This window comes from Condylostylus longicornis, unplaced genomic scaffold (assembly GCF_029603195.1).
Source record: "Condylostylus longicornis isolate FDR11 unplaced genomic scaffold, ASM2960319v2 ptg000072l, whole genome shotgun sequence".
NCBI classification, from domain to species: domain Eukaryota; kingdom Metazoa; phylum Arthropoda; class Insecta; order Diptera; family Dolichopodidae; genus Condylostylus; species Condylostylus longicornis.
This window is the reverse complement of record NW_026578040.1, coordinates 162,685-178,352: the sequence shown is the minus strand read 5'-3', so window position 1 is coordinate 178,352 and position 15,668 is coordinate 162,685.

The following is a 15,668-nucleotide window of genomic DNA, read 5'->3' as shown; positions in this document are numbered from 1 at the left end:
TACAATAAAATAAATTTTATACAGCAAGCCGATTCAAATCGTAAAGAAAATTTTAAACAGAAAATTATAGATTCAAAAATATATTGTGACAAACCATTATGCTTTAAAGAATGGCATTAGATACGTACAACTCTTCGAAGAGCAGGAAATTTTGCACAAAACTTATTTTGAATCCCAAAATTTATACCTTTTATATTTTTAATATAATGTTTTTGGTTAGCGTACTTATAGCGTTTTACTTTTACCACAAGGATTTTAGTCTCCAACTAAAAAAGCTCTTTGAACTAGAAAGTAGTGTTCAAGGAATTATGGTAAGTTTTTCAAATATGGTTGAGATTAGGTATTCTTCCATTTAATGTGCAAGGATTATTTTAGTGCGAATTGGGACACACAAAATCAATTATGGAAGTGCCTGAAGATAAAAATGTGGAATGTTTATTACAGCTGGCGAAAAACACGTGTAAAGAAACTGTAAAAAAATTGTGTTTTGAAATTCAAAAAAAAATTTCTAAATTGTACTTATATAAAACGGGCAGATTTTTTGAAGTAGACCCAATAGCGAAACAAAATAGCGAAATTCAAAAAGCAGCAATGGTAAACTATGCCCAAGAAACATTAGGCGCTAAAATTGTATATACAAAAGTCACATATTTTTCTCTGTATCAAAAAATTTTTACCAGTATTGTTCGTTTATTATCATTTTCGAATACACCAAGAGAGATTTTGCGGCAGTCGCTAGAACCAGGAAGTTGCTACGGGTTTAAAGGACATCAAAGTGTTGTAGTATTAAAATTACAAAAATTTGTAAATTTACCATTATGCTTCAAAGTAAACCCAGGTTTAACTAACAAAATCTGTCTTTAAGGTTATAATAAAAAAAATTTCGATTGATCACATTATGAATTTTATGAGTCCTACAGGAGACATATCAAGTGCCCCAAAGAACTTTGCTGTTTACGTATTACTTCATATTTTCGCATAAAATTTATTTTCATTTTTTTAATCTTTTTAAGGGATTAAAATATATGCATGGTAGTAATTTAAAATTAGAAAAACTACTAGGAAATTATACCTACAATATTTATTCAAAACAAAATTTGCAATTTTTCAACGTAAATTACACTTCAAACCCTTTCAAATTAGTGAAATTCGATTTTCTTTCTAATAACGGGAATAAGGATTTCACATGCATTTACAGGTAAAAATTAATATTATTAAAAGCTGATGTGTATTGTATATTATTAACATATGTGTTATAGATCATAGAGCCTCTCATTCCAGTATCAAGCTCCCCTGCGTTTAACGGGACAGCTGGCCACAAGGTCAGCAATATAAAGCTCCGCTTGAAGTAAATGAAGAACGTAATCAAGGTATTCGTCGACGTCAAACTTAATGCCCTGCAATACCAATATATGCAACCCTTTGAACGCTGCCAATTTTACTACGTTTGTATGCCTCCATCGTCGGTCGCCACATATTCGTTTCATAGGCGAAGTTTGATCCCACAATCATTGTATTCAACTACATAATCAGACTAGGTTTCTTGAAATCTGCAGCACAAATCCCAAGTACCTTACTGTAAAAGCCAGGAAACACCACTTATGTCTAGACAGAATTTTACTTTTTTTGTAATTACCCAGAAGCACCCTCGCTTGCCGTAGCCTCAGACGTGCGCTGCTTAACTTCAGCCTTTTTCCTCTTCTTTGCTTCAAGGTGTCCTGGCACCCTGCACAACTTGACCCGATTGTCTTGACCCAACCGATCAAGCTTGCCTAGACAGTCTCACACCATCCGGGAGGAAACCAAGTTACTTTTTGTGCTTTTCGAGCGCGGTCCTTTTTCCTCACACTACCGCCCCTACCGCGCTCGATTAGAAGCGGCACTGTTATAATGGTTTGCATCCACCTCATGATAAAAGGCTACATCCACAAAACTTACTCGCGGCAGCCCTGTATACCATGATGGCCCTGGTAGCCCTTGCCAGGAATACTTCATGTTTGTTTCACCGAACTCCCTTGTCAAACGTTAAACCCAAATATTTGACGTCCCATTCCTCTCTTTCTAGGATAGATAGATATAGCTGTATCCATAGATCTTCCGACTCAATAAGAGGGTAAACTAATTTCCTTTTCATGACTCCTTCTTGCCGATTTTGGGACTTAAATTATTCTAACACGTTTTCATAACACGAGTAAATGGGCCAAAAAGAGCCAGCAACTAAAAACTTTTGGAAGCCACGAAATTTTTTCTTTTTAATACAGGTGTTAAAAATCATCGAAAGACAAAGATAGGCGAATCCAACCTTTCGTCAGACCTATCAATAGAGGAGGACTTTAATTCAACCTATATACTTCAATGGTAAACAGTTTTTCAAAAAGTTTTTATATCATTGGTTGAGAATCATACGTATACACGACTTTTTCTCATTCAAAGGTTTCCCCGGTTTTCCTATCATAATAGCATCCGCTATTTTCTAAACGCTGGGAACATACCTCAAATTGACTGCTGCATTTATGAATTGTTTCAAAAATGTTATAGCGATTCTCGGCAACTCTTTTACTGTCTCAGCAGTAATAAAATCAAAACTTTGGACTTTATTCAATTTAAGCGATTTTATCGCTTGGTAAATTTCATTTTTCATTAAATAAAGCCATAGTGCTTTCATCCATATCAATGAACAAATAGTTCAGCTTTATCCCTGTTGCTTTTGCCCCTGATCCATCTGCTTTTTTCAGTGGGGGAATTCGCTTTATCGGCTTCTTGGTACTCTTCGTAGCTTTCCACAACGAACAATTCGTCGCCGATAAGTCCTTTATATATTTCTCGTTTCAAAAATTTTCTACTTTTCTTCTGAGTGTTTGAGAAATTCTATTCACAATAATTTTATCGTCTTGTTGACGCGACTTTTGCCATTTACGTCTTGCCTATTAAATCAGTTATGTCCTTGATATAATTACTTGATACAGGCTCCAATGCAGAGAATCTTGTATTTTTCTATGCGGCTTTTTGTATCAATTTGATAAAACCCTTCACCTCGAAATCTAGTTTATCTCTAGTCTGGAGTTCAACATTAAGATTTATGTGTCTAATAACATCATGTTTAAAGCCTACCCAATCTCTGGTTTTGTTGACTGAGGGTTAATATTTTCTCACTAAGGGTTAATATTAAATCCTTTTGAATGGTTACCAATGTGAGTTGTCCTATAGCACCTATAAGCCAGTACATCCGTGCCTTCTACTTAGAAGGCATTTGGGCTTAGGAGTTACTACTATGAAGAATAGTCATTAAGATCTTGTCAATTCTTTGTACCACGTCTTGCATCATTTGCATTATGCTACCGTCAATTTCTTTAGTTTTTTGCATTGTATTATTGTTAATTTCTTTATTATTCATGCCTTTCTTAAGTCTTTTATCAATATAATTTTTTGTCGCTTTGCAAGCCACTTGTGTGCATGTAGCACCACTTTTCACGTTATTTAATGTAAAAGCATCGATCATTTTTGCGATTCTTTCGTGATTGCCTAGGACCCGTTTAGGTCGATTCCTTTTCATTTTCCTTTATTGTAATTCCTTAACCACTAAACTGCCCCGATAACTAGCAGGGTGTGCCTCGTTACAGTTTTGGTCACCTGGCCTGGAAATTGTACTTCTTATTACATTTTGCCGTCATATGATTACCAGCACATTTAACACATTTAGCCCCTCTTTGGTATGGCCGAACCTCTGGCATCTGTTGCATTGCGGGATGTATCCATTATTTCTAAGAAGCTCAACTTTTTTTATTCTCATGTGCTGAAGGTATTCTATATTATATATTTTATTTACTTATGTCCTCAGTGTGATCGAAGGACAACATGAAAAGGGGCAACTTTTTAATAGTATTCACATCGTTTTCTTTTATTCTTTTAATTTTATTTGTGACATCTACAGATTTGAATCCCCTTTGGATAAGTTCACTTTTAATATCCTGTGGCTCACATGAAGCATTTAGGTTTCTGACCATAATCTTTGGCCTCCAATTTGGCATTACTTAATGCCAATTTAATTTGGCTCTATTAACAACTTTAGTTAATTGTCTTTACAGGTATCCCTTGATTTACGCTCTCTCGATATACGACATTGCGATTTACGCTCTTTTAATTTTTAATACCACTAACTTACATAACATCGTTTCCCTCGTTTTAAACTTTCTTTTTTTGCGAAGTAAATATCTACCAAAAAAAATTTTTTTACATTTTGACAATTTTATGTCTGACCCTGAAAATCAATTTTTTCAATCCCCTCCATTTTTTTATGTACAATTGTCATTGTTTTTATGACAATTTACAAGTTTTTAAAGTTCTAATATGCGACAAAAAATTGAAATAAATTTTTAAGTTAATAGAACATACACAATTGTTGTTTATTATTATATATACATATATAGCTACTTCTCAGGTGGTAAAAAGTACGGGTATTTCTAGAAGGGCTAGAGATATGGGACAAAAGGCATTAGATAGAGTTTTGCCTCTAGGGTCCCAGAAAAATCTGATATTGGAACTTTTTAGCCCCAAAATAGCTCTATTTTCAGATTTTCTGAAAAAATATTTGTATAACGAAAGCACGTTTTTCTTTTATACTTTTTATAATTAGAAACACAAACCAAGAAATAAATTATACGTTTTACGTTATTTTTTTTATTATTTATTTTATTTTTACTTGATCGTTGTTCATCATGTTTACTTTCATGTTAATACTTTCCTCTTTGAGAATCCTTATTAGCTGCGTGTAATTAGTTACACTACTTACTATACCCGGCAGAGGTTTATGTTTTTTAAGTTAGGCATTCTTCTGTGGTGGAGATATTGCTATTACTTTCTGGTGCTATTACTTTCTAGTGCCGGTTCCATTTCTGGTGAACTCGTAGCTTTTCTCTCCTTTGACTTTCTTTTGGTTTTAAAAATCCAATCGGTTTCTGTAGCCAACTCTTCTCATCTGTTTTATACTCGATTACACCTTTTTTTGTCTTTCTTGGTACCATTTGAAACTGCATTCGGCTGTTCCAATAATCTTAAATTTTCTGTCTTAAAAGGTTCTCCAAGGAGTTTATACGCGAATTGACCATTGATCTCTAATGTAATGGGCCTTTTACATTACCTCCAGAGGTTTTACTTTTGTTGTTTCAGACTTTAGACTTTCTTTCAGTATAACCTTCTATGGTTTTTCTTTTAACTTACCTCCATAGGGGGATACCTTGCAACACTTGAGCTCTTGCCAAACGAGTTCATTAATTTCATTAAGTTATCTTTTTTTCCACTGGCGACTTCTCTGAACATTCATCGGAGCACCCGCCAACAGCCGTGGCCTCTGCCGAGGTAGACATCAATACCGCATTTATATTCTTGTTATTGGACATTTCATATTTGTCTATAAGTTATGTGGCTATTAACCCAGCCAGATTTTCTTACACTGCCGTTACTCTAAGATCAGACTGGTCTGGATTTTGTCCGGATTTTAGTGAAATATCCACAAGCATGCTGCTGTGAATATTTCTACTCCCCAACCCATCGGAGAAAGGCCACGGAAAAATAAATTCTTTGTGTTTTGAAACAATGGCGGCTGACCCAACCGGCTAATCACTATAGCTTGTGTAACATCGCATGTTCACCAATAAATTAAGAGACTCCATTGACGTTTCTATCCATGCTTCGTCAATATTTATACCATCAACTTGGCATGCGTGATATCTCTCAATTTAACAAATTGGTTCTTCGGGGATTTTGCATGGTGAGATGTATTGAAACTCGAGGCCCACCGTAAAGTGAATCCAAACACTTTCCGAGATCTACTATGAGCACTATATCGCTACTTTCTTTCTCTAACTTCACCATCGTTGCCTTTGGTGGTTCGAAGATGCTCGACTATTATTTTCTATAGCTTCGCCTTGGGCAAGGCGGTCACCTCCTTGATTAGGAAGTGTCCATAGTGTAGACTTCTTTCTCCACTGATGTGGAACCTGGTAGTACGTGGCCTCCTTGAGGAGTTAGACCGCCAGGGTATAGTCGTCCAGGCCTATGGTGATGAAATTGTTATAAAATCTAGTGGTGAGTTTGGGGAAACTCTTTGCGACATAGTGCAAAGGGGCCTACAGGTGATACGGGCATGGTGTGGTAACTTTGGGGCTCAAACTTAATCCGAGCAAGACAACCTTGGTGACTTTCACTAGGGCAAACAAGCTGGAGCGTCTGCATACTATGCAGGTGTTCGGAGAAATTCGCCTAAATAGAAAAACGGAGGTGAAATACCTAGGTGTGTCATTTTTCAGCACGCTTTTTTGGCGAAGAAATGAAGAAGGGACAAGAGGAAAGGTTACCCGGCTGTCATGGTATGCAAGGGCATTTCAGGTAGGACGTGGTATCATGAAGTGGATGTATAATCACCAGGCAGGTCACACGCCATCGTGCGGTACACGAATGGATCAAAGACCTGTGAGTTGCGGGTGCGGGTGTTTTTGGTCAATTGGTCATTGACATGTGTATGTAGTTCAACCTTGAAAGGGGATACTGGGGTCAAGAAATATTGATCATGTCGGTATCCACCCGGCTGGTGTGGGGCTGTCTTGAGAAGCTCAAGAAATTGGATAGATACAACCGCGTTACATTTTCCTGGACAGGGGGCATAGAAGAAAACGTTGCGGTCGGCGCGTTGCGAGGAGGGGGTAAGCACATATCTTCTTGTGCCGGGATCTTTCTGCGGAATTGAACAACATACGATTGTGCAAACTGAAAGAAGGAAATGGAGAGGCGGCGTTCGGAGCGCTGGGAAGACATTCTGAGGCTTCGACAGACCAAAGATCTTCTGGAAAATTACGATCCAGAGCGCTTTAGGAAAAAGTGGGGTTCGGCAAGAATCAGCTGAAAGTTCCCACCGGTGACGAGGTATGGTAGACTTAGGAACAACCTTAAGAGGCTGGGCCTAGAAAGTGTGGGTGTTTGCAAATTGTGCCTGTTGGACGAGGTGACCTCGGTATACCTTGTTGGAGAATGTGCGGCCTTCACCCGCAGGAGAAGGCAAATACTGGGAAACTAGGTTTCCTCTACTGCATTGCCAATCTTCCTTTTCAAAGTTAGCTTATGACTTGGCAACCCTCGATCTTTCACTGCTCATCCCATTCTTTTTTAAAGTCTCAGGAGGTATATGCTCCTATTTGCTTCGAATTCATCTGCTGCCTTCTGGTGTTTAATTTTGTTTCAGCATTCCTTTTGCAGAGTTTTACTTGAGCCTCATTTTTAACGATCTTGCTCACGATGAACTTCGCCTCAAAGTACCACTTTGGGTTCGATGCAATAAGCAAATTTTACTTCTCTTTAGATGAGGTACAGACAAGTTATTTTCTGTGCAGTTTTATATATTGTTGTTGTTGTTTTTGCACATGTTTCTGTCCATCATTTGGTCCTGCGAGTATGTCCAGATATCGGCAAAGAAGTACACGTTTCACAACGTTAATTTTGACGTTAATTTGACATTAGGTCGCTCTAATTACTAGTTATCTTCATTGAGACGTAACGACCATTCGAAAGGGCGGGATTCTAGATTCGCCGAATCTGGAAGGCTTTAAATTTTTTTTCTGATCCCGCAAAAACGACTGTGCAATTATATGGAAACGGTGTACACAGTGAGAACGGATTTTGAAATAGTGATCATCCATGTGATCATACATTAGCTACATTGTTCAGTCAACTACTTACATCAGGTCAACAGTTTTAGAATCACATGACTTCAAAATTCGAAAATTTGAAATTTTAACTTTTCATTTTTAAAAAAAGTTAACTTTCTAGATAAGATAACATTGGAGAGTTCTGCAAATGCTTATTTATACTAAATTTTTTTGATTAATGACTTAGAAAAATGTACAATAATTCTTGTCTCTCTTCTGTCACACAAAAGATCAGCTTATAAATCGAGTTTATCTTAAATTTTCAAAAATTAATGACCCGGAGAATGTCATTTGGTACCTCGAATTGATACAGCCTTGTGAGACAGTTTTAATTTCAATAATCTTTTAATAAACAAAGATTATTAAAATTTATAGGTAAAACACATGGAACAGAACAATAAGCGAAAATACCCGTTCTCTTTCATTTATTGCACGCTTATTTTGATATTCTGATTAGTCCTACCATTTCATTTGGAAGATATATTTTCCGAATCGTAGCCGATCAATATTTTTGATTTATTTCTAAATCCATTATGTATTAAATATGAATTTACAAATGAATCAAAAATATGGATTTACAAATAAATCGTTGTTGATTTCAATGTATTTTGTTATTTAATCAAAATACATTGAAATCACCAACGGTTAAATTTTTGTCATTGCTTCCTTGAAGGTATTATTAAAGAACCATATTAGGAACAAATTTAAAATAAAATATAAATTGGCTGTCAAATAATCTATAGTGCTTTTTGTATATGTCATGTCACGAGGACTAACCCCTCAGTAATGTTAATAATTTTTAGTGTTAGCAATCAAAGCTCCATTTTATTTTCCACCTTTTTTGTGGCATCAAAATCTAAACATTTTTTAGTATAAATTATGACGTTTTCCGAATGTTTTTACAATAGAAAGATGCGCTGAATCAGAAGGTAAAGTCCTCTTTAGTCTTCTGGGAGAATCCCGGATAACAAGAAGCCGTGTCCTTTACACTGACATGTTGCTGCAGACGAGTTATATCCCTCACCGTCCTTTCGTAAATTTCGTCAAATCTCCATTTCGCACATATCAAGGGGCATTCACCATATTCCGTAAAACACTATTCTGGAACGTTTGTATTTGCTGGATATGTATTTGTTTGGCACATCCCCACAACTGGATACCATACAACCAAACCGGTTTAATAATTTGGTTACAGTGCAGGACCTTATTCTGTATCGGCAACCTTGACTCGCGAGCTAGGAGCCAATACATTTGTTTATATTTTAATTCTAATTCTGTTTTTTTCTTCTTAACTAACTTCTTAACTTTCTTGTAGCAAAGAAATTGGTCTATAAGACTTGGTCTCATTTAAAGGTTTACCAGGTTTTGGTGTCATTATAACTTCTGTCACCTTACAAGCATTAGGCACATATTTTAACCTTAATGCAGAATTTATTAAAAAAGTTAACATTGTTATACCCTTTTTTGGTAATTGCTTCAGTATCTCATGAGTAATTAAATCAAAACCCGGCGTTTTCCTCGACTTTAAAGTTTTTATTTCTTCCACTATTTCTCTTTGTGCAAATGGAGCGATAACGTTTTCTGCTCTCACATCTTCCATTGCAATATTTATGTTTGAGTGTATGTCATTTGGCCTATAAATTTGTTCAAGATGATCATCACATATTTCAACTTTATCTTTATTTTCATTGCCCATTTGCCATCTGTTTCCCTAATAGAGGACATGTAAAATTGGCCTTTTAATATTTTTTGCAACCCCCATAAGCAATAATTACTTTCTTTTTCGGCTGACAAATTTTTAATGTAATTATGAGTGAGTCGATTGAGTGCAGTTTTATCTGCCGGATCTCGTGAGTTTTGCCATCTGCGTCTAGCTCTTCTCTTTTCGCTTATCATATTCAGTATTTATCTCGGGTAAGTCATACCCACGGATTTATACTCATATTGTTTTGTATTACTCCAGGCAGCGCTTTGTATGATTTTATTAAAATTCTCCTCCTCAGAATCCAGATCATCTTGGGTTCATACTTTGATTCTTAAATTTATTTTATTCTCTATCTCTTCTTTGAAACTAATCCAGGCAGTGGATTAATTAACCAACATGGGCTTATTTTCTTTCTTGGTAACTGTCTCAGTTAAATTTAATATAACTGCAGAATGATCCGAATCCAAATCATAGTTATCTTCTAAACTAGTGGAATTTGGCGAGATTTTCTTGAAAATAAAAAAATCTAGAAGATCTGGTATTTTATTTCTATCACTTGGCCAATATGTTGGACTATCAGTGAATTAGTAGTGACAACCAAGAGCTTTTTTTAGCTCTTTTCTTTTTTTACATTAATGAACAGTTACGTGAAAATCCTACGCGTTTGACATCAATTTTTTTTTTAGTAATTACTTTGTTCTCAGCACTCATTAGATTTACTGCAAAAATTTTCAAAATTTAAATGGCGACAATCAACTCTAGTATGCCATAAATGGGTTTGACAGCAAAATTTCGGTGGCTCAATAATCACTCTCGATCGTGACATAAAATCGCAACATTTAGTTCGTTTATCATTTAAGTATATACGATAACCAACTTTTGTTTGGAAAGTGAGTTACAGTGTATTTATTTATTTATAAGTATAACATTGTATTTATAAGTACATATAACATTTTTATTGTAAATTCGTTCATGAAAATTATATATGTATATGTATCAGACGAATTGCTTAGACCTAGCATCAATTGCTACGCAAATTAATATAGCATGAAGGAGGCAAAACAATCATCATTTAGACACACAAAAGTGCGACTATCAGATTGTCTAGCAAAATCGTCATCATTTGATGAGGAGGAAAAGGGTAGTAGAGAGTTAGTAAGGATAGAGTTTAATAGTATAAGAAACACAAGAAGTTATTTGATTAAATTTAAAAAAAAAAAAAAAAAAACAACAATTAGCACAAAGGAAAAAGAATTAAGCCGCAAGGCAAACGCTATATAACTCACAGTCAAACATAATTCAAATTTCTAAAAAGTACAGACACTAGCGCAACCTTATATTACGGGAACGTTCCCCGAAATAAGTTGGTTAACAACCAAGACAGCGATTACTCCACAAGAGTATAACCTTTTGAAGTCTAACAATAATGGTCTATCTGTATACTGCGGCAACATGAGTGGATCGGGCCAACGTAACCACGCAATGCGAAACGAAACAATCTCATCTGAATTGAGTCGATCCGAAAAGTATCAATAGAACGGGGCCCAATAAATGTCGAAAATAATGAAAAAAAAAGGACGCAAATGGGTACCCTGCGGAACTCCAGAGGCAGCAAGGACAACTTTGGACAAAAATGATAGAAAGGACACCTGATATTCCCTTTCTGACAATTATGATGAAACTGTTAGGAAATATAATTAAAAAATGTATGATAATACTGCAAGCTGTGTAATATCTCGAAGTTATGTCTGAAATAAAAAGAAATAATATATTCCAGTTCGCAATTCGGAACCAAAAAAAAAAATCAAAATTCCAAATTTCCCCTACTAACGAACAAATTGCTAAAATTATTCACTTAAAATAGATATAAGTTCAGTAATCCTGAATTCAACGTATTCAATTAATCCAATTAAGAATAATACAAAAATGCAATTAATAATAATTGATGATAATAATATATATATGTATTATGTTTATATGTATATGTTTATATATATATATAAACTAATTATAGATTTGGATTCACTTATTAGTAAAAAAATATTAAGTGAAAATTAAAAAAAAAAGTATTCAGAATGTTTCAGAAATAATTTATGCTAAACTTCTTTTAAAAAAAATTATACCTGGCAACTCAAAGTATAGGTTGCACGAGGTACAAATAAAACAAAGAAAATAAAAGGTAAAGGTAAGCATATACAAAAATAGAATATATACGCGCAAGACAACAACGAAAATTTAATCCAATTGCCAGAAAAGATCAAAGTAATATAAATAAAAGATAAAAAAAAATATTTAATAAATATTTCAATTCCCAATATGGGTGTCCTAGTTTTAAGGATTTAAAGAAAGAAAAACATTCGTACAAACTTGCACAATGAAGAACAGTGCAGAGATGCACACTACCTAACAACACTCCACAATATTGAGTTCACAGCGGAATTTCGCATTCGCAACACGAAGCAAAAAACTAAAATAAATTCAATTCTAACTAAAATAAACCTACTACGATCCTGGTCTGCCAAATCTGCATATATAACAGTAATATCTAGAAATCGATATAGAAATATCCGAATCGACTCACCAAAAAAAAATCAAAAAAAATATTTTCAAGCAGGATCTTCATGCCAATTGTGGGGCCTGCCAGCACAGCATAATCAGATCTGCAACAGTGATTCAAGAAACAAGGTGTGCAAGAAAAACCAACAATGCGCAATCGCGAGACAAAATAATTAATGGATGCCACCCTGAGTCCTTGCGGTATTATTGGAAGCCTCAGTCGTTCGGGCCAACGTGGGTCATTTTCTGTTATCTGTTGTTCAAATTATTATTAGGGATGGGGATTTTAAATTCAATTACTACTACCTAGAATAGAGCAATTATTTATCTAAAATTAAAATTCATATGTACGAGTATGGTTGTAAATTTTTTTTGATCTTGGAATTAAACTTTTCCTATAAAAGAAAATTTAGTTTTTATAATAAAAAAAATGTTAAGTGCCAAGATCTATCCCATAACAAAACCCATTTTAAACAACGGATACCGAATCCAACATCTTGTAATTTAAAATATTATAATATTACCCGATGAGGAATCCTGTCAAAACTATCTATCGATGGTGAAGCGCACAGATATGCTATGTAACAAATTTAAAATTGTGCAGGACAGCGTTTTGAAAGTTTGCAAGTTTCCGAAAAGAAGCCAGATACTAAACTATCTTTTTAACTTACGCTACACAGTTTAATTTTCATCCTAAATTGTTCTTTAATTAAACTATTTAAATTAGTCTTTTATTTTAAGTAATTTTTTTAATTAAATTTGAATTTTTCCACAATAGGTCGTGCACTTAGCATATGGCTAATAGTGTAAAATTTTACTTTTTAGCTTTGCTTTGCAAGTTATGCACTTAGCATAATTGTGTACAAAATGACGAAGTAATATTGAGTTTTATTTTAAGTTATTTTTATTACTTAGCATATTTATGCTTCATCAATATGTCAGCTTTGGTAATCTAAGCATTCTAAGAAAGCACTTGGCCTTTTTCGGCTACTTCGGCCTTGCACTTAACCTATTTTACTCACACCAATCTCGCAAACTAATACACGTACGGCAATGAAATCTATACCACGCATTTTGAAAAATTTGTTACTTAGCATATCTGTGCGCTCCACCATCGCTATATACTATTATCAGTGAAAATTACGTCGACCTGACCCCCCGTTCCATACCGTATCCATCGACTTACTCTACTGTTTTGATCACATAAAAGGTTAACAGTATGAGAAAAACGTAATCAGCCAAAATCCTGTAAAACAATTTAAGAATAGTAGACATCTTTGCTATTGGCCCTTAATTATTAATCAAACAACGGGGTCTCCTTTTATGAACTGGCACGACAAAAACTTTTTCAAAATACTGGGAAACACACCAGTTCTCTTATTCATTTCCCACAAATTGGACAGCCAAAACTAGAAGCACTTTTACTCAAAACCACAGCGCTGCACCATCAGGACACGAGGAATAATTGTCACGTAAAAGCAGAATATGCCGAAAAACCTCATCAACCCTCAAACCCAAACCACTTAAATCAAAAAAAAATCTGTCATCCACTGTCCCAACAATACATCATCAAAGGGGAAACGCTAACCAATCAAGAAGGCACTAGAGCAATTGCAAACGAAAAGATCAGAAACGACCGCAGAATCGTCCGAAAATTGGTCTAGGAGCCGCAAAGAAGGCGGGCAGCCATCAGAAATGCCCTCAATGCCGAATTTTGTAAATTGCCAAGAGAATGCACCTCGCTATTTTACCTAGGTGGTTGCACCGCAGGACACCTATCGACAACAAAAGGAGAAGTCTCAATAAAATAATCAAAAACGCTAGAATTGAAAAATTAAACACAATCCTCAACATTGACATTGACAGCAAGTACACCCAATATTTAACGAGCCAATTAAACTACGCAATACCCCATAATCTGCCCGGCGCAAATCAAAACTATAACGTACTCCCACAACATCATCAGTCCTAGCCATCCCGAGGGAAAAACAAATATCCAAAAGTCAATGATAACTATCAGGCAACGAAATTAACCTGACACCTTAAATCATTCAACACAAAACTAATCTGATGACGGTCGCAAATTGCAACACAATTAAGAAAATGAGACATTCAACCAGAGACAGTGGAAGCGTTAAAAAACCATGAAGCTCAAAAGTTTAAAACATTCTTTTACTAGAACAACCTTATAACCAAAAAGCGTTCTTGTGAAGTATTACGTTGTGTGTAATTGTGGGGTATATTCCTTAAATGTATTTAGGCAAAAAATATATATTTAGAAGACAACCAATCTAGTGCAAAATTTTTTGCCTGAAAAAAATTTTTAAATGTGTTTCCCCTTTTTTTTAGCAACATCTTGTATAAAAATTACTCAAAAACCAATTGGTTTAAAAAACAAAAAACATGTATGTATAACAATTAACCAACTGTTGTTATACTATTTATTCTTAAAGAAGAAATGGAAAGGAAGATAAAATAAAATATAAACAGAAGAATTAAAAAAATTAATCAAAATGAAAAAATGTTAGAACAAATGAAAAAAAAATGTCAAAACAATTTTTTTTCTAAGTGGTTTTAGTGTGATGTATTTTATGTTATGATATTTGCCTATACATATATGATAGTTTTTTAAATCTTTATAAATATGAAATTTTAAAAAATATGCGAACCAGAATATTGAACATTGAACCGAATAAAAATTCTTGTTTAGAATGTTAAATTTTAATGTTAGAATGCTAAAATGTTAGAACACATTCGTACTAAGTATTCTATGCAAACAAAAATAAGCACGCACACTTAATTATTGCTAATAATTTTTTATTTTATTTCTACATTTTTATTCTATTTGTATGCGTACACATATTAACCAATTATCATATACATATGTAAGTACACAACATAAATATGTATGAACGTATGATACATCATACATATATTCAAAACCAGATTGTACAAAATGTTGCTGCACGAAGGGAAAAAAATTACCATTTACGTTTTGAAAGTTACCTAGTTAAGAAAATGTTTCTAAAATAACAATGTGATAGACAAAACTCTGATCTTGTAATCGCAAAGTTTATTTCTTTGATTATTGCTCAAAATTTCAAGGATTTCCTTCTAAAAAGTTTTTAATTTTAAATTTTCCTTTTAAAATTTAAGACAGTCAGTAAGCATTAGGTTAATTTTTTGGACAATTGAACCTTCCATTCATAATATTTACCACCGACGTCTACAAACAACACTCTTTTTTTGTTTTAAACAATTAACATTAATTTAAGAATGTCAGTATCAAGAATTTGGGAGTTTACGGAAAAGCTATCAAACCAATGTTAGGTAGAAATCTATCAAAATGGCAACCCTGCTGATCGTAAGGAAAAAAAGATTTGTATATTACTTCACTTTCGCAATCATATGTTTGCGACTTCTTTTTTATATTTTGCTTTTTCTTTTTTTCTGTTTTTTGTTTTTATATACCTTGATGTATAGCAGACATCAACAAAGCTCAATAGATGGGTCTGGCAAAAATCGGAATAATCGTCAAATTTTTCATATCCTAAAAAATTTGCACTAGATTGATTCTTTTAAACATACGGTCTTTGATTAAGGTAATGATTGCGCTTTCTATTTCTTAATCTTCAATATTGTAATTTCAACTTTTCTTAAAAATTTATTTTTTTAAGAACATAAATTATTAAGAACTTTTACTTCTTAAA